Source organism: Alligator sinensis, unplaced genomic scaffold, assembly GCF_000455745.1.
Source record: "Alligator sinensis unplaced genomic scaffold, ASM45574v1 scaffold1273_1, whole genome shotgun sequence".
In the NCBI taxonomy this organism is placed as follows: domain Eukaryota; kingdom Metazoa; phylum Chordata; order Crocodylia; family Alligatoridae; genus Alligator; species Alligator sinensis.
In genome coordinates, this window is record NW_005842653.1 from 757,525 (window position 1) to 784,432 (window position 26,908).

General features: G+C 43.9%; 1 protein-coding gene and 1 long non-coding RNA gene across 8 annotated transcripts in view; one reads left to right on the top strand and one right to left on the bottom strand.

Moving 5' to 3' along the window:
- The window catches only part of LOC112551906, a 38,773-nt gene extending 18,702 nt beyond the window's left edge, over positions 1-20,071 (bottom strand). The window contains exon 1 of the long non-coding RNA XR_003096245.1: positions 19,938-20,071. This is a non-coding gene — a long non-coding RNA (uncharacterized LOC112551906). The remainder of the gene's footprint in view (positions 1-19,937) is intronic.
- IP6K2 (inositol hexakisphosphate kinase 2) overlaps positions 19,922-26,908 on the top strand; it is a 30,394-nt gene continuing 23,407 nt past the window's right edge. The window contains exons 1-2 of one of the 7 annotated variants that reach the window (XM_025215581.1): positions 19,969-20,040; positions 23,117-23,146. The gene's annotated coding sequence lies outside the window, so the exon portion shown is untranslated. Of the gene's footprint in view, positions 20,041-20,096; positions 20,305-23,116; positions 23,147-25,277; positions 25,375-26,908 lie in introns of those variants that run through there. The other 6 variants (XM_006033693.3, XM_025215583.1, XM_025215579.1 and 3 more) reach the window with 6 other exon arrangements.

Consider the following 26,908-nt stretch of genomic DNA (forward strand, 5'->3'; position numbering starts at 1 on the left):
CGAAGACCAGCAGTAGATTAGACTTGGGGTAGAAGGAGCGAGGTCTCAGTTTACAGCACAGAAAGCAGAACATGCAAGAACTTGTCTTGCAAACAAGAGTCTTATATTAGCACCCATGGTTTTTCTCTCGTGGTCCTCAAAGCCCAGCTCAGGTTGTGGCCTGAGCTACTGAACTGCTAGAGAAGGAGCAAAATGAATTACTGGGACAGCCTGACCTACCTCAAAACAAACTCCCTTGGTTTTCCAGTTCAGGAAACCAATCTTGCAAGAGAAGGGGATAATGGTAAAATGTAAGGATGAACATCCTGAGATAGGATCCACCTTCTGGCAGAAAGAAAAGAATATCACTTCTTGATCCAATAGGCGAGTTTAAAGGGGCAGTACTTGAGGGGGTGAGCATGGCCCCTGCTGTGGCTGCTGCTTCTCCAGGTTGTTGAATGCTGAACTATTTGCCACAGCTCTTCCCACTAGTTCAAGGACCAAGTTTATAGTCATTGGAGCCTGTTGTACTTGGGTCTCTTAGCTTGAAGTGCCTGTTACCAAATGTTATTCTCCATGTGAATCCTTATAGACTAATCAAGTCACCCTTTAACCTTCTTGTTGATACTCTAAATAGGTTGAGCCTTTGGAGCCTCTAGCTATAAGCCATGTTTTCCAAGACATTATCTGGGTTGGAGGGGATTATTTAAACTAGGAGCTGAAGGAAAGCCAGCAGGGAAGACAAAGCCATCTGCTTTGCATGCCAGTAAAACAAATCTCTCTCTGTATCTAGTGCAGGATAGGCCAGAAACTACAGCAGAGGAAGGGCAGGTTACATCAGAGGCAGATAATGTTGGGAAAGTAACAGAGTGTCAGATAAAGGAGTGCAAGAAAAAATAGACATGTAGCCTACATATAATTGTATGTATATCACTGAGAGCCACGTCGATGTAAAAATAGGTGAAGTAGAATGCCTGGCACTGGCCAAGGGCATTGGCATATTAGTCAGTACTGAAACATGGTTTTGTGACATAAGAGTCCTGTCAAACACAGTGAAATGACAAACATCACTTGCCTATGATAAGAAGACAATGGTGTAGCAACAGAGCTGAGCTCTGGACAAAAATAGCAGCATGGGACTATAGGTGAGGAGGAAGGTGACCAGCAGACCTGAGAGCAGGCCCTTGACTATCAAAGGTTTAAACTCATAAGCCTTTGTCATCAATGGTGACATGGTACTTGATACCAGATGGCCAGACCTAACACAGTGAAGCACAGGCTTGCCATGCCTTGGAGTGACCAACTGTGACTACATTCTCTTGCCCACTCCTGCTATTTTACACTTGCAGTGAAACGTAGTCATTCACCTTTTGAATCCCAGACTGACCTGACCTGAAACTGTAACGACATGAAGTACCAGATGGCTGAGCATGTGTTCTCCTTCCTGAAGATTGTACCACTGTCTTGCTGCAGTGTGACCCCAGTTGGAACCATTGCTGGAGTCTCACAGACCATTACAGAGGAGGGCCCTGCTCCCTCTTCTCATGCCTGCTACTTTCCTCCTTCCCCACCATCCTGTTCTTCTCTTTCTTCCCTTTCTTTTCCTTCTGCTCTTGTCCTGCCCTCATTGCTCAAACAGAAAAGGCACAGTAAAAAGCCCTAAGAAAGATAAGATTCCTCATGGCTCTTCTCACTATGGCTTTCAAGGCACACACACTGGGTGTTGTCCAGCACAGTGCAAAATTCTGGACTGTGGCCTAGAGACTCAGGGTTAGAAGCTGCATTGGGCTGGCTTCTTAAACTGTAGTTACTCTCCCATTTTTCATCTGTTTTTTCTAATTCTCAAAGTTTAATAGGCTTGACCTGGAATGTGGGTGATGGGGTTGGGGGCTATGGGGAATAGTTTGGATCAAAATGAAGACATTTATTGCACAAATTTCTTCTGTTGGTGAAAGGGGCTGATTTGGATTAATAGATATTTAAGGCGAGAGGGGGATAACTGGGTTATAACCACCCAGTCTGAGCTGTAGCAAAACATACACTGTAGAACTTCACTTAGTGTTTTTGCACCTTTTGGTAAATTGTTTCAGGTATTAACCTCAACTATTAACGTGACAATTTCTAACTTCTGGCTACTGGATTTTGTTATGCCTTTGTTGACTAGACTAAAGAGGTCTTGAGGTTATCAGACCTTTTCTTTCTGCTTAGCTGCATGTACCTTGTGATCAACTCACTGTTTACATTTTTGTGCAGTGTTGTAAATAGATCAAATTTAAGTCCCTGAATAAGGCTTCTTTTCCAGACCACTGTTCATTCTTATAACTTTGACGACACAGACCAAATCTCAAAGAATACTTGAACTGTGAAGATGCTGAGAGAGGGGACTGCACATAGCTTGCTTGTTTTGCCTATAGCATTGTATCTTTGGTTTGTGAGTAGTGTTAAGAAATTCCTCTGCAAAGGCTGTGTCTTGCTTCAGCTGTCCTGGATTAAACTATAAACAGGATACTCACAATGGTGGATCTCTGGGATGGTAATGGGGCAGCAACAAAGGTGTCTTGTGGCAGAGGCACATTCATTTTGGGCAGCCTTAAGCAATTGGGTCATAGGGTAACATTCCCTAAAAATAACACCCAGAGGGTCTGTGCTCAGGAGACCAGAGCCAGAGACTGGTGGGAAGCTGTTCAGATGCAGGAGAGCTTAAAAGCTCAGACAGATATAGACACATTGGCAAATTGTCAGTATCTGTGTTAAAGTGTGGACACCCGAACTGGGCACAGTATCCCAGCAGTCATCTTGCATTGTTATGTATAACCCCCATGGACTGAATCCTCTGTTCAGTCCCACTGTAAGACAGTCCAAACAAGGGAGGATGAACCTAAATCAATCAGCTGCAACTCTTTGAATAAGACTGTATGTAGCATGCTAGATCCAAATTCCGCAGGAAAGCCCTTGGATACTACAATGCCTTTGTGCAGTAGATTGGAAATACTGCAAAAACTTTCTTTACATTCTGAATTGGAAGATTATCATTTAATTATATGTAAACATGAATGATGATTCAGCATAGTTATGCATTATGTTAAATATATTTTATGCTGTCCATATGTCTGTGATGTGCATATTTTTGCATTAACACCTGACTGTATTGGATTGTTTTCAGGTAGCAGCTGGAGGTATTTATTCGGCAGCCAGAAAGGGGCAGTTGAGTCTTTGGGCTCCTGGGAAGGCAGCTGGGGAATTATGTGAAATAAGCAGCATGTTTTAACTAAAGCGTTTCAATAGTGAAATAGCCAGCAATGTTGACTGTGTTACCTGTTAGGTTTAAATCTGAACATGCCACTGAGATGAATGTCAGAAATATTGTTGCAGTCTCTTTGCAGGCATAATACCAAGTCTTCTGGAGTGGCTTTGCCATTATGACTGGAAACATAATAGTTTTGAAATGAAGGATGAGATTCTGGATCTCAATCCAGTGGCAAGGGGTCTACAAGAATTTCAAGGTTGACCTTTTCTGTAAATGTGAGTTAAGTTCACATTCTGTGAGTTAACTGTTGGCCCCTTTACTAAGATAGTCAGGGAAGGTTTATGCTGCTGCATGTCTTTTCTTCCTTCTTTCCTTCTTTCTTTCTTTCAGAAAAGTTATCATTGTATGTAGATATATAGCCATGAGTTTCTTACACTGCAATCATGATGAGGCCTAGAACTGAAGTCTTTCAACACAGGCTGGAGAGCTGGGCAGATCAAAACCAGATGAAGTTTAACACTCAGAAGTATAACATGCTCCATCTGGGGGCAAACAATCCCCAACATATCTACAGGCTCAGTGGTGACAATTTGACTTGCACCACGGCCAAAAGGGACCTAGGGGTAGTGATCGACCAACACATGAACATGAGCTGGCAGTGCGATGCAGTGGCCAGCAGGGCAAACAACACGCTGGCACGCATTAACCGTTGCATCTCATGCAAAACTAAGGAAGTGATACTTCCACTGTACTCCGCACTGGTGAGACCGCAGCTGGAGTACTGTGTCCAGTTCTGGGCGCCGCACTTCAACAAGGATGTGGAAAAACTTGAGAGGATCCAGAGAGGAGCCACCCAAATGATCAGGGACTTGCAAGACAAGCCATACAAGGAGAGGCAGAGGAACTTGGAAAGAGAGAAGGCTAAGAGGGGACTTGGTAGAAGCTTACTACTATATCAGAGGAGTACATCAAGAATTCAGTGAACAACTGTTCACCAGGGCACGCCTGGGGAAGACCTGGAGCAATGAATACAAACTCCTAGAAGGCAGTTTCAGACTCAATTCCAGGAAAAACTCCTTCACAGTCAGGGTGTCCAGACTGTGGAATAAACTCCCTCCAGTGGTGGTGCATAGACAAAATGAGGGGCACGTGTGCACAACACTTTAGAGTGGGCTAAATACTTTAGCACCACTTTAACGGTGTTGGCGTTTGCACATCTCAGTGGCGTATTGAACATTAATTCGAACTGCTGTAGGAAATTCGGCGGTGTAATGCACCTTAAATGACTTGGGGCACAGCAAAGTAAAACTTCTCTGTGGAGTTTTAGTTTGCTTCCCCTTCAGCTGTGGAGCAAAGCACCAAGCTCCACGCAGCTCTGTGGCTCTGCAAGAAGCCCTATGGGCAGCCTGGCAGCAGGCTGGGAAGGCAGGCTCCACCCAAGAAAAGCAGTGAGCCTGATTATTTTTTTCCCCCCTGGAACCTGCCTGCCTGTCGGAGCTGTGTGAGGGCCTGGTGCTTCCCTCCTTATCTGCGGTGCTCCCCGGAACCACCCAAGCCAGGTGCCTGTAGGCGGGTGCCACCTGGGGGGGGCTGCCGCTGCCGCAGAGGGAAGCACCAGCCCACCCCTCCCACAGCCTAGGGACTGTTCCACCTGCTGGCAGCTCTTCCTCCCTTCCGCGCCGCCAGAGAGGCAGGTAAGTGTGGGGTGCATGTATGACATGGGGGTTTACTATGCCCTAAATTGAAGCGGTGGGTTTAAAAACCCACCGCTTCAATTTAGTGCCCCTGTTTCATCTACACACGTCCTAAGGTAGCGGACTAAAACACCTTGGACATGTTTTATTTTGGTACATCCCTAAGTCATTTAATGCACAATACACCGCCGAATATGCAAACAGCAACACCATTAAAGCAGTATAAAAGGGCATTTAACTCTCTTTAAAGGCCAATTTTGTGGTGTGTACAAAGGCCCCATGTTAGTTAAAGCCACCTGTGGATACTTGACTGCTGGGAGCCAGACCATACTCACCAAACCCTTTATACAAGGCATCCAGAGGATTACAACTTTTGGTCACTAGCCTGGAACTGGTATCTCAAGCAAAGATGCCCTGAAGTCCTTTACCAGTCCTAAGCCAGCCAGTTTCCAAAACTGCTTTTTTTATAAAGTGAGCGTGCATCATGTCCAGCTGGTACTAAGTGAGGTTAGTTTCTACATATACCTTTAATCCTCCCTTATAACTTTCCACTGAGTAGTTCCACATGTTTTACAAACATGTAAACTTGTTGTTCTTACAGGGATGAGAACCCCAATGTGAATATTTCTCCATTGTTCAGGCACAGTATGATAACATACATGTAGCAGCTGCAATGCCCACAGAGTCTTAATTGCACAAAAATGGTGACTTGGAAAGGATTTGGGAGGGATCTAAAAGATCTTATGTCAGGTTTTATGCTACTTTTTGATTGATTGAAGAAGTTTAATGGGTTTTGGGGTATTCTCTTCTTGCTTGGTTTTGGCTAGGAACTGCAAAGAATTAATTTAATTAGTTCTCTGATCACCCTCGAGTCCCAGAGGTGGAAAAGAGGTGCATTTTTATGTAAAAAGTGAAAGAAGGAAAACCCCAATAGTTTTTCCCAGGGGTTCTCTGTTAATCTTAAAGAAGCAACAAAGAGCAAGAAGTCATTTCTTATCTTTTGCAGAGTACCCTTTGGCTGTGAGTCTGCCCCTGAGAAACCCTAACTGGTGCAAAAGACTTCTTAGGTAGTCTTCTGTACTGATCTATGAAGCCAGATTATCCTGTTCCCTCTTCTCATATGTATTCCATGGATTCCTCTTATGTTGGTGCCACTCTTCTGTTGGTGCTGCTCTTTAGGCCACTCACTAAGTAGTGAGTGGCCTAAAGAGCAGCTTCTGAGAGAGTTGCCTTTTGTCCCCTGACAAAAGCAGCTGAAGGTAAACCAGGGAAGAAAATGAGCAGCTTAGCCAGTCCGTAGGAGTGAAGCAGCCTCAAGGTGCCAAGTACAGCAGGCTTAGTGGGTGGATGCACACACACGCTATGCTAGAGACACTGTCTGCTTGCCAGTGGCATAAGTTGATGCTGTTATTCTGCAGTGATGATGCATTGCTGTGCGTCAACAACCCACACCAGTGCAGCATTATGGCGTGTGATATAGCAGTCCCAATGCCACACTTCATCATTGTGTAGTTTTATTTTTATTTTGTTTCAAGGGCCAAATCAGGTCCAAATTGTACTAGGCAAAGCCCAGTAGTGAAGTTCTAAATTTCAGCTGAGCTGAGCTCAATCGTTCAAGTCTGTGTGTGTGGCTCTACCACTGGGCAAGAATCCTCCCTCCCAGACCCATCAGTCTTGGGCTTCAGATACTCCCCAAATCCATAGCAGGCATCCTATGTGCAAGCCCCAAGCCCAGAGGCCTTGGGGTTCAGATGTCCCCTAGTCCTGCTTGCTCCAAGTGAAAAGGCCAAGGAGTAATGAATTCAGTCCCCAGTTGCCACAGAACTGTGCAGTTGAGTTTCCCGCATTTGAGGAAACTCACAGGGGTCAGGGCCAGATTAACACGTAGGCAAATTAGGCACGTAACAAGGGCCTTAAGTAAAGAAGGGTCCCAGTTGTGCTTATTTTACATATTATAATTATTTAGTGAAAAAAGTAATATAAAGATACAGTATTAAGTAGGGGGGCATGAGTTTGCCTAGGGCCCACTAAAGGGTTAATCTGGCCTAGACAGGGGTCAGCCTGCCCAGAGTGCAAGGATCTAGCCTCACCCTGGGAGAACCACATGCTTGATTATGGTATTTCCCCTGCACCTCATCATTGGTTACATGATACCATGCACTGCACTGCCCATCAAAGATAGCATGAAGTGGGATTTTGTGTAAGAGGCTGTATCCATCGCAGAGGAGTAGAGGCTGTCTCTTCAGGGTAATGAACATAATAAATAGTAATGATTCTTTATCCTCCTTTACAGCTTTCCACTAAGGAGCTCCATATGGTTTAAAAATATTAATGAATTAAGTCTCTTGTCTCATTTCTGAGGAAACCCAATGTGAGCCCTTTTCCACCTGGCTCAGGCTCAGTATAATAATGTAGGTACATGCCAGTTGCTTGGCTCTTCCCTGGCTGTCACAACATAATTTCTCCAAGACACGTGAACTCAAATGCTGCAATTTGTGAGACTGGATGGGCTTTCTCATTAACCTTGGCACAGATGCATGAGCATAATTTGGCCTAATAATCTCTACACCAATTGCCAACATCAAAGATTCCTGCTACAACTTTTAAAACTGGGGAGAGAAATCCCCAGAGATGGTATGGAAATAACCTGTGTAGCTCTACTGACCTGCTGATAGGTTAATTCTAACAGATCAGCTGTGCTTGCTACCACTCTGACCTGTGTCTTACTGAATGCATATCCCTGCTTCAATCAGCACAGGTATTTTTCTGTCAGGACAGGATGTGGGTTTGCCCTACCTTTGATCAGGAGCTGATATTTGTTCCTGGGTCAGTAACAACCTGTAGAAACCTCATCTCTGCGCAGAGCTTTCTTCTTAGAGGCTGAATATAAATGCAAATAAACTGCTTTTGGTAACTGGCAGGGCTTGAACTGTTCATGATTACCACTTTGGCTTCAACAATAGAGGAGGGATCATCTGAGAGCTCACTCCTAAACAGTAGGCCAGATCCCTAACTGGTATAAAAATTGGTGTCATTTCTTTGGACCTGGCCCTACTGTTAAATCCTGGGTTTGGTTTTGCTGAGCACTAAATTAGTATCTGTTTTATTCCCCATATACATATAATCCTTATCTTCCCTGTATTCCTTTTCCCTTGGGGTGTTCTTTGAGCTTTCTCTGGTTGGTGTCTTTGTGCATCCTTTTTCCTCCCAAGAGGTATGACTGATTTCGGATAATGTATTTTGTAGCACGTGGTTTACAGCCTGCTCTCTGATGGTCATTCTGATGTGATGGTGGAACCTGGAATCCATCGTTCACACATTTGCTGCCAGCTCAATCCTTCCACTCTCCAGCATTCCCCATGCCCTAATTTTGGCAGGCTCCTCAGTGCTGAGCCACCCTAGTGACAAGTGGTTTAGGAATGCAAAGATGGACAGGGGGATTCCTCCTGGTTTATAGCAGAAAGGTGACATGTTCCATTTGTATGGTGACTTGAAAGGAAGGAATTTAATAAAGAATTTGTTTGTAAACACTTCATCCCTGATTCTGAACCATGCCTTGGAGGAAAGGAAGCTGGAAGGAGAAGAGGAGGAAGTTATCTTTATTCTGTCTTTGTATCTCTGGGATTGTGGAGGCTGATTCAATGCCCAGCATAAATTATGGCATCTCTAGGGCAGTTCTAATTTATGGCTGGACAGGAACAGTCCTCGAAGGACCCCACATAGTAGTCTAGGAGAGCCAGAAAGCAGAGCTATAGGGCGCTGACAGACGTACAGCTCCCCGCTCTAACTCATGGCACTTCACAAGAAGTGCCATCAGTTAGAGTGAGCTCCCCACCAACCCAACGGACATTTGCTATTGGGTTGCGAGGTAGGGGATCGAGCTATACTTTGGAGCTGAACCACTGGAGAGAGACTGCCTGCAGGCTTTCTCCCCTAGCCGTGTTGTCTGCAGGATGGGAGGGGGGAGAAGGGAGGGGAGGGAGCTCCAGGCTGGCGCTTGCCCAGCCTGAGCAGGAGGGAGAGGAGGCTGGGGGGAGGCTGCAAAGTGATGGGGGCTCCAATCCACCTGCCTACCCTCCAGCTCAGGCTGGGCAAACCCAAGCCCTTCTCCCCTGTCCCATCCTGCAGACAGCACCAGGGGCAGGTCAGAGCTGCATCAGCCCAGCCACAATTGAACGCAGGGACTAACACAAGTTAACGAAGGCACTCTACTCTGAAACACCTTCATCTGGACCCTCATTACATCAGGATTAATTTGTCACGCAATCAGGCACTTTTAAAGCACTCTGCAACCATGCACTTCTGTCAGGGCATGGCTATAGAGCGCTTTCGGGGAGCCAATTGCACAACAAATGTCACTTCTCTCAGTGCCCATAGTGTCTTTTACATCCCTAGTACAGTCTTTGACTCAAGTGGAGATGGCAGAGGGACATGATGCTGGCCCAGTGCCCTACGGGGAAATTCTGTTGTGCTAGAGGAATTTCCAGATGAGAAGCTTTATTTGCTGAAGGCCATCATCAGGGCACCTATTTCCTAATTTCTATTACTTTTTCTATAATTAGTTATAGACATGGTTATAACAGGATACTAGTGCGGGGCAGGGAGAGAGAGAGAGAGAGAACAAAACTGACTACCGATTAAAATGAAAAACAGGTCCAAAGGGGGCCCTGCAGGATTATGTAACTGACTGTAACAGTATTACAGGAACCAATGAGGAATTTGAAATGCTCTTAGAATAACAGGCATCCGCTGGGCCTGCAGTGAAGATCCACCCCCTGCCCTGACTCTTGACTAGGAAATTGTATCAGTTACGCTTTGCGAGCGGTGCCAAAACTCTCCTGACATGAGGAATGAGGCCATGAGTTAGTGACCGACAGGATTTCCAAGCATGTAGACAGAGCCATTGATGAGAATCTTCAACCAGCACTCAGGACAGATTAGAGCTATTGCTGGAAAAGTACTGGCGTTGGGGAGCTCTAAATGCCTCCAGCACAAAATAGCCTCCAAAAATAATACACAGCATCTTCTCAAAGAGGCACAATGCAAATCCGTCCCTTCATCACCTGGCTGTCCTTGCTGTCTCACGACCAAAACAAACTTTATGCGTGTCCAGTTAGAACACAAAGTGCCGAGGCCCAAAAACCAGACTCTGCCACTAGACTGGAAATAATTCCTTTTTTATAGGAGCAATTACACCTTTCACTGGCTGGGGTTCTGTAGGCTGACATACAACCTCTTCGTCTACAAAGCCTGGTCCTTTTGAGCTATTGTGTTCTACTTTCACTCACTATAATTGTTGCTCCACAGAGTGTTACATATGAATAATGCCAACAGTAATTAGTGCTTTTATCAGAACCTGTTCTTCGAGGATCTCAAAGCACTTCATGAACCTTGCAGGCCTCTAGAAAAGTAGGTTGGCCTCAAATCTTTTTAAAGAGAAGTAATAAAGGCAGAGAAGATCAGCTAACTTGCCCTGTGTTACAGAGCAAGGCAATTGAAAGGCTATGTAGCCTGAATCACAGTTTTCTGTTCTCACAACTGGAAAGCATTCCCTCCTTTCATGTACTGACATTATCATGATGCTCCTTGTTTGTTCAAACATCTGTTCTGTTTGTGAACAAGTACAGCTTTGTTCTTATACTGGGTGATTTATAACATTGTCTTCATTATAGTAGTGCAGCTCCATTGAGCCCATGTCTGGATATTTACAGCCAATGTCTGTTTACAAGGCAGCCTACTCTGTCTAGTTACATAAGACAAGCAGCATTGCACTAAAAATAGCAAGAGGAAGAAACCCTGAAGCTGGAGGCATTGCAGAGAAGAGACAGATATACAGATGAAACACAAGAGCTGACTTTCTCTGATCAAGATGACTCCCAGTCTGTTGACATTGCCCTAGGCTTGGGGATCAACACACAGAAAGTAATGGACTGATAGCACCTTTGGGAATTTCTCTTCCTGGGGTAGCAGGGACCAGATGTAGTATACCTCCTACCTGAAAAAAGAGTTCTACTCATCCAAGTCACTCTCAAACTCTGCCAGCTGATACATGGACCAGCTGCCATGCTAGTCCACTTGCTTTGCTAACAAGGCTTGGATAGGGAAGTGCTATGTGACTGGCCAAAAAAGGTGAGTACCATATATGTCGGACCAGTAGGGGGTGCTCCTGCACTGAACCACCCACCTCACTGCGTCTGTTCACCTACCAAGCTCCGAGTGCCGCTCCTGGGGTGCCTCGTGTCTGGCTGACCCCCTTCCTGGAGCATACCTACAGGTCTGGGGTAACCGCTGCCACCACCCAGGAGTCTGGTCTGTATCTAGGCCCTGTGCCCCCTGGGGTACACAGGCCTTGTAGACCTTGAGGGTGCTTGACCCACTGCAAGAACTTGGGGTGCTTCCTTACAAAGAGTAGCCTCCCTTAGTCAGCTGAGCATAAGGAGCTTGAAGGCATGTCCCAATCCCTGTCCCAGTGAGTCCACCATGCTAGTTATAGTGAAGAACTTTATTGGTTAAAGAGGGTAGGCTTGGGGAAGGGTACAGGATAGAGAAGTATCAAAGAATAACCCAGAGCAAACCAGAGCTTAGTAGCGGTTTGACATGCTTCTACATTACAGTAAGCTATATATCTAGATAAGTTCCAAGTAGTCTACTCACTTCAGCATCCTGAGAGAGAAAGAGAGTTGCAGGTGTTCCAGTTGCTATATGTAACTTAACATGGCTGCTCCCCTTATCCTGGGGAGTTTTAGCTTTATATAGCCCTTGTGACATCACCTTCGAGACCCAATCAAGGCCAGGTGTTGTTTGATGCTGACCAACCAATTTAAAAAGCATCACTGGTCACCTAAGAGAGTGACATGGGCTCAAGCCCCTGCCCCCATGCCATGATGTCAGTGCTAACACAATAGAGAGGTGGAGTTCCCGCCCTCTTATCTGAAGTCCCTCACCTCCACAGTAACCCAGGGCAACCAAATTGACTGAGAGGTGAAAAGACAATGGCAAGGAAAAACCTAATAGAAGAGTCTGGGAAGAAGCTGGGATGGTATTCTTCCACACCATACAGTAAAGTGATGGGCTTTTTGCATGTATACAGTTTTCTAGGCCCCAGCCACTGGGAAGCATAGGATATTATTACAACAAAAAATGCCCCATCAGGGCAGACCAGCAGTGTGGAAGGAGGTATCTACTACTGGATGTCCCATATGAACCTGAAGTAAGTAGTTAAGTAAGTGTTGCATTGATAGGCACCAACAGTTACAAATATTCAGGTTTGTGTTGAGACTTTTTTGTCCTGAAAAACAACACTTATAATCACATCTCTTTAATTCCCAGTGCAGAAGCCCATCATGGCCTGCAAAACAAAGCAGTGTGGAAAATTATTTATTCCCGCCTCCTTGCCTTGAGCAACACTGACATCCTCAGATGATCAGCTGGGATTGGTTCACTTTGATGGGGGTCCAACTCTTTCAAGAGTAAGTAGGATTTGTTTCTGATCCAAGCTGTCCATTCCTGAGATTCTGGCAAATTTGGGGGGTTTTTAGTTAATTTTTTTTTAAAAAAAAGAAAGAAAACAACAGAAATTTGGAATGAGCATAGGACCTATTTTGAACGTGGTAATGGTATGCTTTCCCTGAGGGCTGAATCAAAGGACAACAGCACTGCTTGGCATTCTTGAGAGGTAAAGCAAAAAACATAGGAGGAAAAGCATGGCCATTTTGAACAGACATGAATCTTCCATCCATTGAAGGCACAATGACAGGTTGATAGAGCCCATCTGCAAAGAAACAGCAAGGTTGATCCAGTGAGTAACTGTGTGAGAAGCTGGTTCTGTGCATGCGGGGATGTTTTTTCTCTGTGGTTCAGAACATCAGTGGTCACAAACACTGTGTCTGTGATTTAATTGGTTACCGCAGGTTTGGCTTAAATGGGGAAAACATATTGCCAGTCAATTTCTGTAGTCACGCATGGGAGTTGCACTTAATTTCTATGAACAGAAAACATAGGTTGCCCCGGGGCAAACATGACCTACATACACTTATCCCATTTGTGATGAGACTGATAGCTGCAAGTGAATTGTCAAGAGACTCTTTTCTTGCATTAAAATTAAAATTCTGCTGGGCCAAAGTTCTTCTGTAACCTGTACAAACACATGCCATCTCAGCTGGTTTCACATTTTTGCAGGGATAGATTTCTTGCTTGCTTGATTTCCTAGTTAAAGTAGGAAGAGACCAGTTTTCAATGGAATCCTGCTCTTTACAGTAGTAACTTGGCCTGATTTTGGAATTCAGATAAATGAACAAATGTTCAAATGTTGCTGTTGATTCAATTTATCTGAGCCTTTCTCTGTTTGAGAAATGGGTTAAAATTCTTACAAAAAGAGGGTTCATTGTGACCCAAAATGGCATATCTGTATTATTTTGAGAAAATTCTGTGGGAATAGTTTCCTCCCATAGGATTTTGATGCATCTGCTTCTGAGTGAAACCACATGCACTGTGGTGTTTTGAAAATGAAAAATATTTTTAAATGTTTAATATTAAAGTATCTCAGGAAGATGGGCCAGGTAAGTTTGAGGCTATTGAAGTGTGAATCATTCTGAGGTTTGAGGGCATTTGGGAAGCTTGGTTGCTACAGTATTTTTTTCAGAACAGCTTTTTCCAGCCCTAATTTGTTTCCTCCTGTCAGCCCCATGACCATTAACAGCTTGATGCTATCACCACTATGGATACATTTGATACGTGTGCACATGCACGCATACATACAAACTGAGCCACAGTAATGTGATTGGCGAGTGCAGTGAGTGTGGCTCCTTATCTGCAGTGTCCCCAGAGTGAATTAGTTTGTCTCTTGTGGCCTTCATTGCACACAGGTTTTTTTTTTTCCTATTATTTTGCTGATGACAAACAACTGAAAACGCAAAGAAAAGATACTGAAACGGTTGTAAAGGTGTAACTGTGCCCAATGAAGCAAGGTTCTATAACTGTGCCATATGCATGTAAGGGAGAGGGGATTTTTTTTAAATTTCAGTTTCAGTTTCACAAAAGCCTTTTACAAAAATGTTGTATTTGATCAAAGCAATAACGCTTTTTTTCCTCCTAACTGCCTCCATTGCCTTGGGTTTCTACCTATTTAAGAGAAGGGTCAAGGAGTCCTTTTAATGGTCCTCATTTAACAGTACAGTACGTATAGGATTTGTGAGCCTGAATCCTCTCTGAACAACTAACTCAGGGCAGCCTGGAGAGCATCATCTGCCATTTTATTGTGGCCTGCTTGATCCTAAAAATCAACAGTTAGCAAGTGGGAGACTCTAGCACAGGGGTCAGCAACGTTTTTGGGCAGAGGGCCAAAAGCACCCGCAACCTTGATTTGTAAGATGATGGGTCAAGGCCAGGCAGTGGGGCAGCCACGAGTGGCCCAGTCTTTGTTATGGCAGCACAGCCCCAGCCCCTTCTTGCTGTCTGCCCTGAGGCATGCATGCCAAGCAAAATGCCTTTGCGTGCCACACTCTGGGACCTGTGCGGGGGGTTGCCTACCCCTGCTCTAGCAGGTACAGAGCAACAGCTCGCAGTCATTGAGGGGCTGCCTGGGTGCAGAACCTCAGCCCTGCAGGAGAGGGTGGGTGTGGCAGTGACTTACTTCATAAGGGCCAGTGGGAAGGGCTCAGCCAATTGAATGCAGGATTTCGGAAGTCAGTGACATCAGAGACTGGTGTGACCTCACAGTCATGCTGGGTGTATCCTTGATTGTAAGCTCTTTGGGTTGAGCCTGCTTATTGCTATGATTGTACAGTGCCTAGAAAAAGGGTTGGTCCCTAGGTACTACCATAAAAATAAGAATGCTATGTACAAACTGATGATCTGTTTCATTGAAAAGATATTCATTTGAAAACTGTTGTCCATGAACATATGGCCTGGGGGCACTAAAGGGTAATGTGACAAGCCATCTCTTGTGTTAGTTCAAGATCTGCGCTGTATCAGATGTGAGGCCAGAGCTCCTTCCATGCACAGCTTTTTGTGAAGAGCTTTCACTAAGAAAAGTTGGAGGGGTGGTTGCTATGTTTGGAGCAGCTTAAAACTACAGAGAGCAGGGCCCTAGCAAGTGGGGAAACAGGCCCAGGGGTGTGTCACATAACCACATATGTGTTGGCGGTGAGAACAGGAAGCTGCGGGACCCATAGCTCTTTCCTGCCTTAAGAGCAGGAGCAGCAGCACCTCTGTGCTATCAACCCATTACCTTATTCACTGAATGAGATCAGTTACCCAAGAGCAACGACCAATAACCCATTCCAAAATGGAAATGGTAACTTTGTGGATTTTCTTGTGTTTTTTTTTTGTTTTTTATTCTGAACACATTTTGGAGAACTGTGACATCACACATCCAATGAGGATGCAATAAGAATGGTAACAGGCATGTAAGCGCTTTTCCAGGAGCAGCTGCTTCTAACCTTCTAACTGAGCAGGAAGAAAGCTCTGGAGCCAGAGACTGCCTTTCTTTGTCCCATGAAATTCCATTTGCTTTTGATTCAGAGACTATGTCCTGTTGCTACAGAAAGCATCTACAGCCCCTACCTTAAACAGCTCGTAACATAAATGGACAAAATAGACAAAGAAATGAAAGAAAGGAAGCATTGTTCTCTGTACTTTAGAGATGTGGAGCTCAGGCACATCGAGATAACTTTCTCTTATCGGGAATGTGGACTAGATTTGAACGAATGAACCAGAGATGTCAGGCTCCACAGCTCTCTATTAATTTGCTGAGCCAGCCAGTTCTTTTATAACTAATTTCAGAAGGAATATACATGTCATGGCTCTAAGTTTTTCTGAATTGTTGCTTGTAAACTTTTATAAACTTTTAAATGGTATGCTCTGGATTTATTATTTTTTTCTGGATCTGATCAGACCAATTGAAATGAGCGCAACATGAGGTTAAAAAGACCCATTAATTAGAGATCTTGGCAGAGTATCACAGATTAATCTGTGATACCTCCATAACCTGAGTCATTAAAATGGCAGCTGTTTGCCCACCCACCCCTGCAGCTTTTGAGACATCTCATCCCAGTAAACAAAGTCCTCTCCTGTTTATCTTGCAGCACTCATTCATCACCTTGTCATTGCTCAAGGGGAATAGAAATGCCTGGCTGGGGACTGGGCTCTGTGCTGCCAATGCAGCTGGCTTTGCTTTGAATCTGGAAAAAGAAAAGTCTTTCCATCGTTATTTTTTTCCAGTGGTTTTTTGTTTGTTTGTTAAGATTATTATTTTTATGACCTGGTCAGGATTGAAGATAGACTCAAGAGTGCATTTTACCTACACTCAGTCCTAGCATACCTCTTGACAGTATGGCATTTTTAATCTGCCCTGGTGACTAGAGCAAGTGCTATGCTGCTTTAGTAGAATACATTTTTTGTGCATTGAATCATACACACTATCCAAAAAGCATTTGTTAAAAAAAAGTAACTAATACGATGTGCATGAATCCAACTCATCACAGACATTATACAAGTAGTATGCTGTAGGCAGAATAAAGGGTTTGTGAAATGGAAAGACCAGCAGAATTGGAAAATATCTGTCTAAGGTTTGAGCTTGACTGACCTGGTGAGCAGGTGTGGAGTGTGTTTGGTTTTTTTGGCTCACTGCTTGTGTTGTGAAATCTCAGCTTTATTTAAATGAAAGTCTCCAAGTTTCCCTGTGGCAAGATAACCTTCAGATAGGCAAGTGAATATATCTCAGCTTATCATTGTTCACTACTTCCAGTGAAGAAAACAGGTCCTAGGGCCTAGGTTATAGGTGCCAAACAGTACGATGTCCTTTGTGGGAAGTTGTGGCAGGGAAAACATAGACTGAACATGCAATACATTTGTGAGCATCTTGCTATGGGGTTGTTCCTCTGGGTCACGGATAGGAACAGCAGGGGAAGGAGAAACATGCTTGCTGATATCTGTATCAATTCCATGGATAGAAGAAAACCTTTGGTTTCTCAATCTGACAGTCTGACACTTTTCACCACCTCTTAACACAAACAACAGGCATTTGCAGAAGTACAATATTTGGTGGTTATTTATTATGTGAAAGGTCTGTCACTGTTGGAAGCGGACACTTCTCAAGGTGAGCAGAGGACTAAAACCTTCAGAGCTAATGCTGTACCCACGGTACATCTCCTTTGTTTGGCAAGAAAATAATTGCTATTTACAGTAACTCTTAACCGCCTGCACAGCTAAGTGTCTTATGTATAGTGACGACAAGTCAAAGCCCAGGGTAAGGTGTTCAAAGTAAGCACTGTGGGGTCACCTGGAGTGCCAAGCAGACAAGCAAGGGATTAATTTAGCATTTTCTTCTCAAAGCATATGTAAGCTGTTAGCTAATGACCGAGTCACAGGTACAAAGGGATCTGGAGAAGTATGGTCACTGTTCAGAAAACGAACGTGAGAGATGCATAATCAAGGGCCGTGAAGGGGGTAAGGGGCGGGGGGGATGCAGTGAGAGGTGAGCCATAACACTGCACCTGTTAAATGAAACCTGATTTCAACATCTTATTACAGTCATGAACTGTATCAGTGACATTGATCATAGGAAAACCAGAGACATCTGGGTGATCTGCATAAGCTGGAACCTGCTACTACCAACTAATTAAGAAGGGTAGAAAGATGTTTGTGAGGAACAAGACCTGAAGAAACATAGTGCAACCATTAATAACCTAATAATATTTCTTGCCCTCTGAGAGTATAATATAATCACACACAAGGCTCAAAGGGCTGTATCTCAACACCTGCCTCCCAGTGACTGGTGAACATACATCAGATTTGCTCTTGGAGACAATTACATCATTTATAAAACAACCATGACCATATGATCAGTGACTAAAACACGAACAATGTATTGATAAATGCCAACCAAAATGAGGAACCGCCGTAAGGATAAGCTATAGTCACAGTCCACAGCTACCCATTCAAGACAAGAGAACACAGAGAATTGTAAATATCCACCAAAATGTCATGCTTTGATATTGACATGTATATTGGGGGAAAAATGTCATTGCCAACTGTTTCTGCTGAGAATAATCTGCAGACCTCCAGGGATTCGTAATAGAAGCCCCCACCTTGCATCTGTGGCATCTGAAGGACAGATATGCATATCTTAGGCAGAAAGAACCTGTGGCAAATAGTTATTATCTATACAGCACTTTTCATAAGTATGGTACTTTTAGTATGGACACAAATGGAAGGTCCTATGAACCTCATTTGTGAAGTGATGCTGCACATTTCCACAAAGAATAGCACCTTCTCTTGCCAAATAGGCACTGTGAAAAATTCACCCCTTTGTCTTGTTTGATAAGAATTCAGGAATCAAATATGGGAGGTTTGATACAAGACACATGTTGTTCCACAGGATGCTCTCTGCTTAGGGCAGTGTCACAGCATCTGATCTCTAGGGATGCAGTGAAAGGTCTAAGCATTGTTTTTGGAAACAGAGATCTGCTGTGTTTTATGAGACAGAATTGTGGTGGTTTTTACCACTTTTAGCTTTCTGACCTTTAATAAATTTAAAATTAGCACAGGATGCTAGTAATTTATACCTATGTAAAAATGCCCTATCTCATTAATGTGATTAAATAGATGACACTGCCTTACTGAGTACATTGTCAGAGGGGCTGTTGCTTAGTAAACTAGAATGCAGCGATCTCATTTTTCAGTTTTTGTTCTTTCCGAGCTGACAGGTCTGTTATTACAGGCTCATTAACATGGTTACATTTGGCTATATTCTGTGACTTCACAAAGCAATACAGTCTAGAGCATTTTTTACAACAGGGTTATCATCATATAGAGTGAAATCAAGGGAGATGGGAGCCACATAGGAGTGAATGCTGCCTCATGGTTCAGGAGGACAGAAATGGGATTTTACCACCATAGCAGAAGCAAAAGGAGTATAGGACTGTATGATTCTGGGTATGACTGTTGCTTCAAATGTCTGTAAGTTTGTTCTTTGCCACCTTTCCCTTGTGAGAGGGTCATTGAGGAAAAAAGCAAGTCCGTTTGGTGGGCGAAGCAGCAGCATTGTAGGCCTGCACGCAACAAGCATTGTGACAGCACTTGGGCTGGGGGACGGGTGTTATGCACCACGCTTGTGAATTCATAGGCACCAACTTCTATTTTTCTGGGGGCGGGGGGTGCTAAGATGATGGATGTGTGGAAAGTTACATGCATTTCAGGTGCCAGCCCTTTTCCCAAGGTGGGCCAGGGCCCTCGGGCCCCCACCTACTTGGCGCCTCTGCTTGTGGTATCAAAAAATGATCATCTTAGAGCCAGGAACATAGCTGAGGAGTAGTCAAACTAACCACAGCCATGTTCGTGGCTCTCCTGACAGCTGTGGCCAGGGACTAGGAGGATTAAATATGGAGAGCCGTGGACGTAATTAAAGGAACCAGGAGACTAAATCCCAGTAGGGACCACGGCCACTCCTGCAGCCGGACCCGCGCGTGAGCGAGGCCCGCTGCCATTAACCCCAAGCCATGATGCTGGCAAAGACGTGCCTGGCGCCAGGGGTGAGTGGAGCCAAGGGGTCCCTTTGCCACCAACCGGCTTATTCCTGCAGAAGGGCAGTGACAAGGTGACTTCAGCGCCCTGCCCGTGTCGTGTAGAGCCGTGCCCGGATTTCCACCCTGAACAAGTTCCCAAGCAGCTGCTCTGACAGCTTCATTTCCTTTTTTAAAGAAAGGAGGGGAGAGAGTCCCTGCACCTCAACCCAGGTGCTGAGTTCAGGTCAAGGCAAAGATAGGGAGCCAGGGGCCAGTGTGGAGCATCCTCCTGCTCCTCAACATTATTTCACAGCTCTCATTTGAATGGCTGGGAGCCTGCAAGGCGCCCGAAGCCTGCTGCTTCCTGCCCACGCACCCCTCCCCCTCCTCCTCCTCCTCCCCGTCACGTGGCCGATGCTGCCCCGCTGCCCTAGCAACAGGCCCTCTGGCGCCCGCCCAATCAGCGCGCCGCGGCCTCGGCGGGGCCAATAGAGAGGCGGGGGCGTGGCCTACCTGCGGCCGGGTGGGGGGAGGGGGCGCCCCGCTCGGCGCCGCCATTTTGGCCGCTGAGGAACAAAAGAGCCGGAGTCTCCGCCCGCGCTGCCGCTGCCGCCAGGTAACTCGCGCCCGCCTCGTCCCCGCCGGGTGCCGCCCCGTTGAGGCGGAGGTGGGAGTCGGGGTTTCACTTCCTCTCCGGGGCCGGGCCTGGCTCGCGCCTCCCGGGACCCTGGCGCAGCCCATCCCCCATTGGCCAGAAGTTCTCGGCCCGTGCGGGTCTCGGGGCCCGGGAAGGGAGCGAGTGCTTCCTTCTTTCCTTCTCCCGGGGGGGCAAGTCTGTGCTGAGCGGGGGTGGCCCTCTTGGAGGATGCAGCCTATGCGGGTACGTGAGGGGCGAGCGCCGCCAGGCACGGAGGCCCCGTGCCTTACATCAGGAAGGAGGGAGAGGCTGTTGGACAGCTGAAGTCGGGATTTCCTGCCCGGGGAGAGCGGGGGTGTATTGTTTGCTCCAGTCTTTATAACCTGGTTGAGAGAGGAAAAACGGGGCCTTGCATCATGTTCCCCGAGGGAGGGTCTTCCTCCTGCTGTGGAAACGTTTGTTTCCCTTGTGCAGTTGTGACTCACCTCGATACTGTCTGAATGAGCTCAATTCAAAGTGCGACGGGAGGTGGAGGGGTCAGGTCAGCAGAGCCCCTCCGTCACCTTTAGCTACTGCGTCTCCCGGCCCCATCAAGCCTGTGGCAAATAAAGGCGTCTCACCCCCTGGGATGATTAGAGGTTCTGGAGAAGCCTGGGGATTTCTTTTTTCTTTCTTTCCTAATGCAGCTTTTTCAGAAGGGGATTTCCGCTTTATGGTATTTGATCCTGGAAATTAAATTTGCCACTGGTGCGCTGTATTTTTCAGTCTACAGCACTTTTCTGTGCCTTGCAATTGTGATGCTCTTGCAAGCTTATTTAACAGGTGAAATTATATAGATAGCTATAGTTTGGGGGTGGGGGGATTGAAGGTGTGTGCCTTTGTGTTTGTTTTTTTTAACCAAAAAAACCACACCAACACCTTCCAATGCCCCCAAAGGGTGTTGGATCTACCATAGAGAATTGGGCAGAAGGCAGGGTGCTCTGGGAGGCACCTTAGGGGCTGACCCCTTCAGAAGGGAGTATGCTTGATAATAACCTCCTCTCATAGCATCTGAGTAAGTAAACTGTTGTCTGCAAAAGCTTATGCCTTTCTCCCTTTCGGAGTGAGGTAATCTCTAAAGTGCCTCTGCCTTGACTTCAGACTAACATGGCTAACTACCTCCCTCTGCTAGAGACCTGGGCAAGGAAGACAAGGTTATGAGATGACAAGGAGAATATTTTACATAGCACCGTGTAACTTTAAAGGATTTGCTACGATAAGGGGTTTCATAAACAACTTAATTCTTCGTTTATTGAAGCAAGTAGGTTTCTCCAAGCGCATTTTTATGAGGATTTGTCACAGTTGCATCTTAAGACTCCATCTGAGACTGGCCTAGCTCTCGAGTACTGTTTTATGTTGTATAGGAAGACACCAGGGTTGCTAAAAAAAAACACTTTTGATTTTTTAATTTTTTTATTGAAATGGGATTTTTTTCACTTAATTTTTTTTTAATTTTAAGATGCTTTGTTAACAAAATAAAATTATATAAAGATAGTTTTAATTTAAGGCATGCTATAGCTCAAAGATTGTCATGGAATAGGGATTATAATTTATAATTCTATACTATTTGAGAAAATATGTTCACGTAACCTTTCTAGAAGTGTTATAAATGGGTTACAACAGGCCACGGACTATATTAGGGGCCCAGTCTTGCAAGGTTCCTAGAGGCTCCTTTACAGACTAGTAAAGATTAAAGAAAACTTATTTTACCCAATGGGACTCGGTGCTCAGTCTAGAACGGGTTGGCAGTATTTTTGGACAGAGTGCCAAAAACACCTGCCAGCTCAGCTTGTAAGATGTTGGTGTGCCAGAAGCGGAAGGCAGGGGAGCTGTGAGGGGCCCAATCCTTGTTGTGGCAGTGTAGTCCTGGCCTTTTCCCTGCCGTCCACCCCAAGGTGCATGTTGTGTGCCGCACTCTGGCGCCTGTGCCAGGGGTTGCTTACCCCTTGTCTAGAAGATCCCATTAAGCATCTTTGTGATGCTTAGTTTCAGTTCTCAAACTGTGTATTTGTGTCTCCAGAGATCACAGGCAGACAAGGTACTTTGGGTAGATGATAGATGTGATATCTTTTATAAGACCAACTAAATAGTTGGAAAAATTGTTTTTGCAAGTTTTCAAATGTCCTTCTTCAAGCATAGGGAGAGTTTGTCGTCTCCAGAGGTAACATCCTTGTTAACATCAGTATATGAAGATGAGAGATAACCGACCTGATACCCACCAATCAGCCTTGTTGTCTGTTTGCCAGTTTGTGTAGATACAGTCAAGCCCTAACCTTTCTCTAAAAGTGCAAAGTTTCAAGAAGTTAAATGAATAAAGGATATCAAACAAGAATGCACTTTTTGTAGAAAACAACGATTATAAATTGAGGCTTCCTGACCAGTGATTTAGATCTTATCCACCTTGAGAGACTTCTCTGTCTTGTTTATTATTTCATAACAATTGATGGGAAAAATAAATGAAGTCCCACTTGCCAGAGGTGGACTAGTACTACAGGTGAGAATGAAGCCTAGGTGTGTGCATCCTGTGTAAGAGGACAGTGTCCATCCTACTGGTAGAAACCACAGTGTTAGCAGAGAAGTCTCCAGATGCCCTTCTTGAGGTGTCTGAAGAATCATGCCATTTAACCCTGGATAGGAGCATAGACCAGTGTCCAAAATTATGGTAGGTTGCCTTTTTTATTAATAATTCCAGGTCACTGGAATTGTGTAGCTAAGGTAGAAAGTTTCAAGGGAAAATTGTAATGCAGGATAAGTATTTGAGGCTGAAATTATTGGCTTTGTTTTAAATTTATTATAACTACTGCAGTATAACTTGATGAAGTCTTTAACTCCAGTCAGAATGCAAACAAATATTTTCAGGTTTTAAATGAAAATGTGAATTTTATATTGAAGTGCACTGAGTGAATTTGGCAGTGTTTCTTCCTCAAACTTGAACATGGCACTTTATAGTTAGGAATGTGTGCACAAAGCTGAAACATATCCAAGATTTGAATTGTCATTTTTTTTTTTATTGTAGGTTCACCTTTGTGGTTAACAGGGGCCTCTGGTGAGCCTGCTCCCCCCCACCCCCAACCCTCTTTTTCTGATAAGAAGTGTAAATGCAGGTGAATTAGATACCCTTCATGCTATGTGTTACACTGTGCTCAAGGTTGGGTATACAGTGTGTTACTTTTCTCTTATCCCAACATTGAGTGAAGTATGCATAGTATTGTACGGCCTAGGTCACTAATGAATAATCTGTGTGTATTGATTAGAAATGTGACTGGAGCCAATCTGTATTTTCCCATTAAGACTGATTCAGTACATGCACCAAACAAAGTGATCTCCTTTTCAGACTAGAATGTGTTTTGTTTGCTGTTTGGAGATTTGGAGCAATGGAATGAAAATTTGCCGCCTAGTCTAGCTCATCCACTTGTCAGTTGTTTGGTTTGCTGATACCTCACTTCTTTCAGTTGGCAAAAGGGTGTGATTGGTATCTAGGCAACCCAGGTCCAGCTAAGCATCTCTGCAGCTTGCTTCAAAAGATTAAAATTTTCCATTGCAGGGGAGGATTTTTCCTTTGTGCTATAATGCTTTCATTTGGCTTTGTGTTTTGTCCAGAGTTAAGATACCTTTGAAACAATATAGCCATGTAAGAATAGTTTTAAGATACATTATCTAGCTCTCTAATAGAATTAATCATTATTAAAGGTATATTTTTACACTAATCTTTTCCAGCCAAAAACTAGGCAGTGGCACGTCAGAATTGTTGGGGGGTTTTGTTAAGAGGAAAAATACTGGAATTTGTTTGTTTTAAACCTGGCCTCACTGTCTTCTGTGTTGCAAAAGAGACTGTATGATGAGGTTAACAACAACAAATATGCATTGTAATGTGATGTAGGAGTCAGGAAATACTTTTGTTTTGCAGATCAAAGTAAAATTCATTATAGAGCCAGAGAGCAGGAAAAAAGTTACCTAAAACTAAAATCTTGTTAAATAAATATTGAGTGCTGGCTTTTAGTGTCAGAGGGTCTTGAGCAAAGGGACAAACCATTGAAGCTTTTGTTGTAACTTCCCGTTTCATGGAATACAGAATTTTTGAGGTCATGAATATATCTGGTTGGTGAAGGACTGTGGTGAATTATATTGTTGGATAATAGTTTTTTGGCTTAAGTTTGTCAAGCTTGGAACTTTAGGTCCACTTTTTAGATGACCCAGTTTCTCCAGCTCTTCACATTGAGGTATAACCTACAAACAAATTGTTGGGAATCCAGTCTAGTATGGGCTAGACACTTAAAAAAAAAAAAATTGGAAGACAATGGTAAGGGACTTGCCTCTTGTAGTTGGATGTCAGTATGTTGGGGGGGAGGGTATATCCTAATTATCATTACATAGACTTCAGGTAGCTTTTTTGGCTAAATTTCATCTTATTGTTTCCATTCTTCCAGTTTGTTCAAAATTTTACTTCCAAATTCTCTCACTCTTCCTCTTTTGAGAGTATGAGAACGGTTTGAAATTTTCAAAGAAACACTGGAAAGCAAAAGAAGGTATCTGGCACAGAAGCATCTGGCTGGGGACAGCAGAGTAGGATGTGGTAGGCAGCACGTGGGACCTGGTGAAGGGACCTGGGATAAGCAGAGGAAGCAAGAAACTGAAAGGGAGAAAATTAGAGCAAACAGCATGGGAGAAGGGAGATAAGCTGAACTGCAGCTTCAGATTCCAAAACGTAATAAACAGAGGAAGATCTTTATCTACCCCAGAACAGCATTTCCTTCTGCAGTGGAGGATAGCCCTCCTAGTTTCATATGTCTGTATAGATTAGAGATTCAAGGCGATTCATACAGGTATTAAGAACAGACCCTCTTTTAAAGAAAAGTGCCCGCTTCCCCACTCTCGCTCATCCTCCTCCAAAAATGACTAGAAATAATGTGCAGTGATAAGCCTCATCAATCTTGCTGCACACTGAAATATCGTGATTGCTATGTTCAGTTTTCATTTGTCGTCTTCATGATGCACAGAGGGCTTTGACCAGAATGCTTAAATAGTAATGCAGTGGTATGATGCAGAAAGCTGGCAGTGTCTGAGTGTTTTCGGGAAGTGTATGCGATACTTGGTTGCATGCTTAGTGGAGAAAAAAGCTTCCTTTTAGCCTTTGTTTTCTGTTGTTTCCTGTTGTTTCTGTATCTGTTCCAAATGCATTGTAAATCATCTGTGCTGTACTTGAGATATGTAAGGACTTTATGGTGGTAAGAGGCTTGTGATGACTTCAGATTAATGCAGCTCCTGATTGCAGAGGTGAGAAATGCTACTTCTGAGTAGCTTAATGGCTTTTGTCTTGTTTCTGAGCCATTGTTTGCAGGAGAAAGTGGTCTCAGTTCCACTGAAGTGTGATTTAACTTTAAATGGTGCAGAAGGCTACGTGCATTTGCTTATTTTGGTTTAAACCATGCCTAGAATAATTTACTTGGCTAAATTGAAATAAGCCACTTTGCAAAATAAAGAAATGTCTGTGTAGTGAGTTGTATTTTTAATGTCACACTGTAATATAATCTGATTCAGTTCTCTTGTTCAGACAAGATCTAAGGTTCAAGCCCAAAGAAAGCCAACTAGTCACGCTAGATGCTGCTAAAGTAATAGTTACTTTTGTCTTCAGTTAAAATCAGGGAAGTTTTTGAGAACTGGTTTCTGTTGTCTTATTCTTTGTTACAAATCCTGTGCTGATTTATATTTTTTCTTGTGTTCCTCCTTCACTTCATTTACTCTAATTTTATTGTTCTGACTCTAGTGATTCTCTTGCTTCACTAGAAGTCCTGTCAATCAGTCTTCTAGCATAGAAAAGGCCTGATTTGTTTGTTTTGTTTGTTTATTTATTTATTTATTTATTTTAATGTAAAAGGCATGGGGGAGGAAAATCTTCAGATTTGGTTGGGGTGGAAGAGGAAAAGGGACTGAAACCAACCTCACCAACAAATTAGTTGTCTTTTTATATATCACGAGAGTTGCAGACAAGGCACAGGCTCCCTATCATTTTAAAAGGTAATGGTATTTTAAATGTGTTACCTTTTCACCTTGATCTGTGTTCATATTCTTAATATATGTGAAGTAGTACTTGGAACCCCATTATCAGAAGTGATGACAAATTTAAGGTCACTTGCATTAGTTTATTTTGTAGTTAAAAAAAAGAAAAAGCTATGTTGGCATAATTGTGCACATTCCTTTCAACACTGCTTCTCTGTGGGATACAGGTATTAGTATTGACATGTTTTATAATTACAATATTTTTTACAGTGCTACTAAGATAGCAACTGAATATTGCGAAAACCCTTACTTTGAGTTGCATGCGTCTACAGAGATGGAAATTACTTCATTTTGAGTGGTCATCACTGAAAAGACCTTGGAGAACCCCTGAAGAATTATGGTATTTTGTTTCATCACTACTGTGAGAAACTGACTGGTGTGTTTGCAGATTAGTACATGTTTACATAGCAGAATGTCAGTTCAGAGTAAATACCACTTTACACACCATTTTAATGCTTTATTTACTTTGAGAAAGGAAAGCTGTTTTTTTACTTAAATGTCACTTATATGTGGACTGGATTCCAAAGAGCAGATATTGGATCACTCAATTTTTTTCTAGATGTGAATGTGATCTTTTACCTTTCCAAATGCTTAAGCTGTTGCCTGCTGGTTTCAGTTTGCTAGATTGGTTACCTTGTTCTTGTTTCCATGTGTCAGAACTCTTCTTAACAGGGTGTACTGGAATTGAAGCCAGGCAGGATAATTAAGACAGTCATTGATACTCTAAAATTACCCTGTACTTTAAAATGTA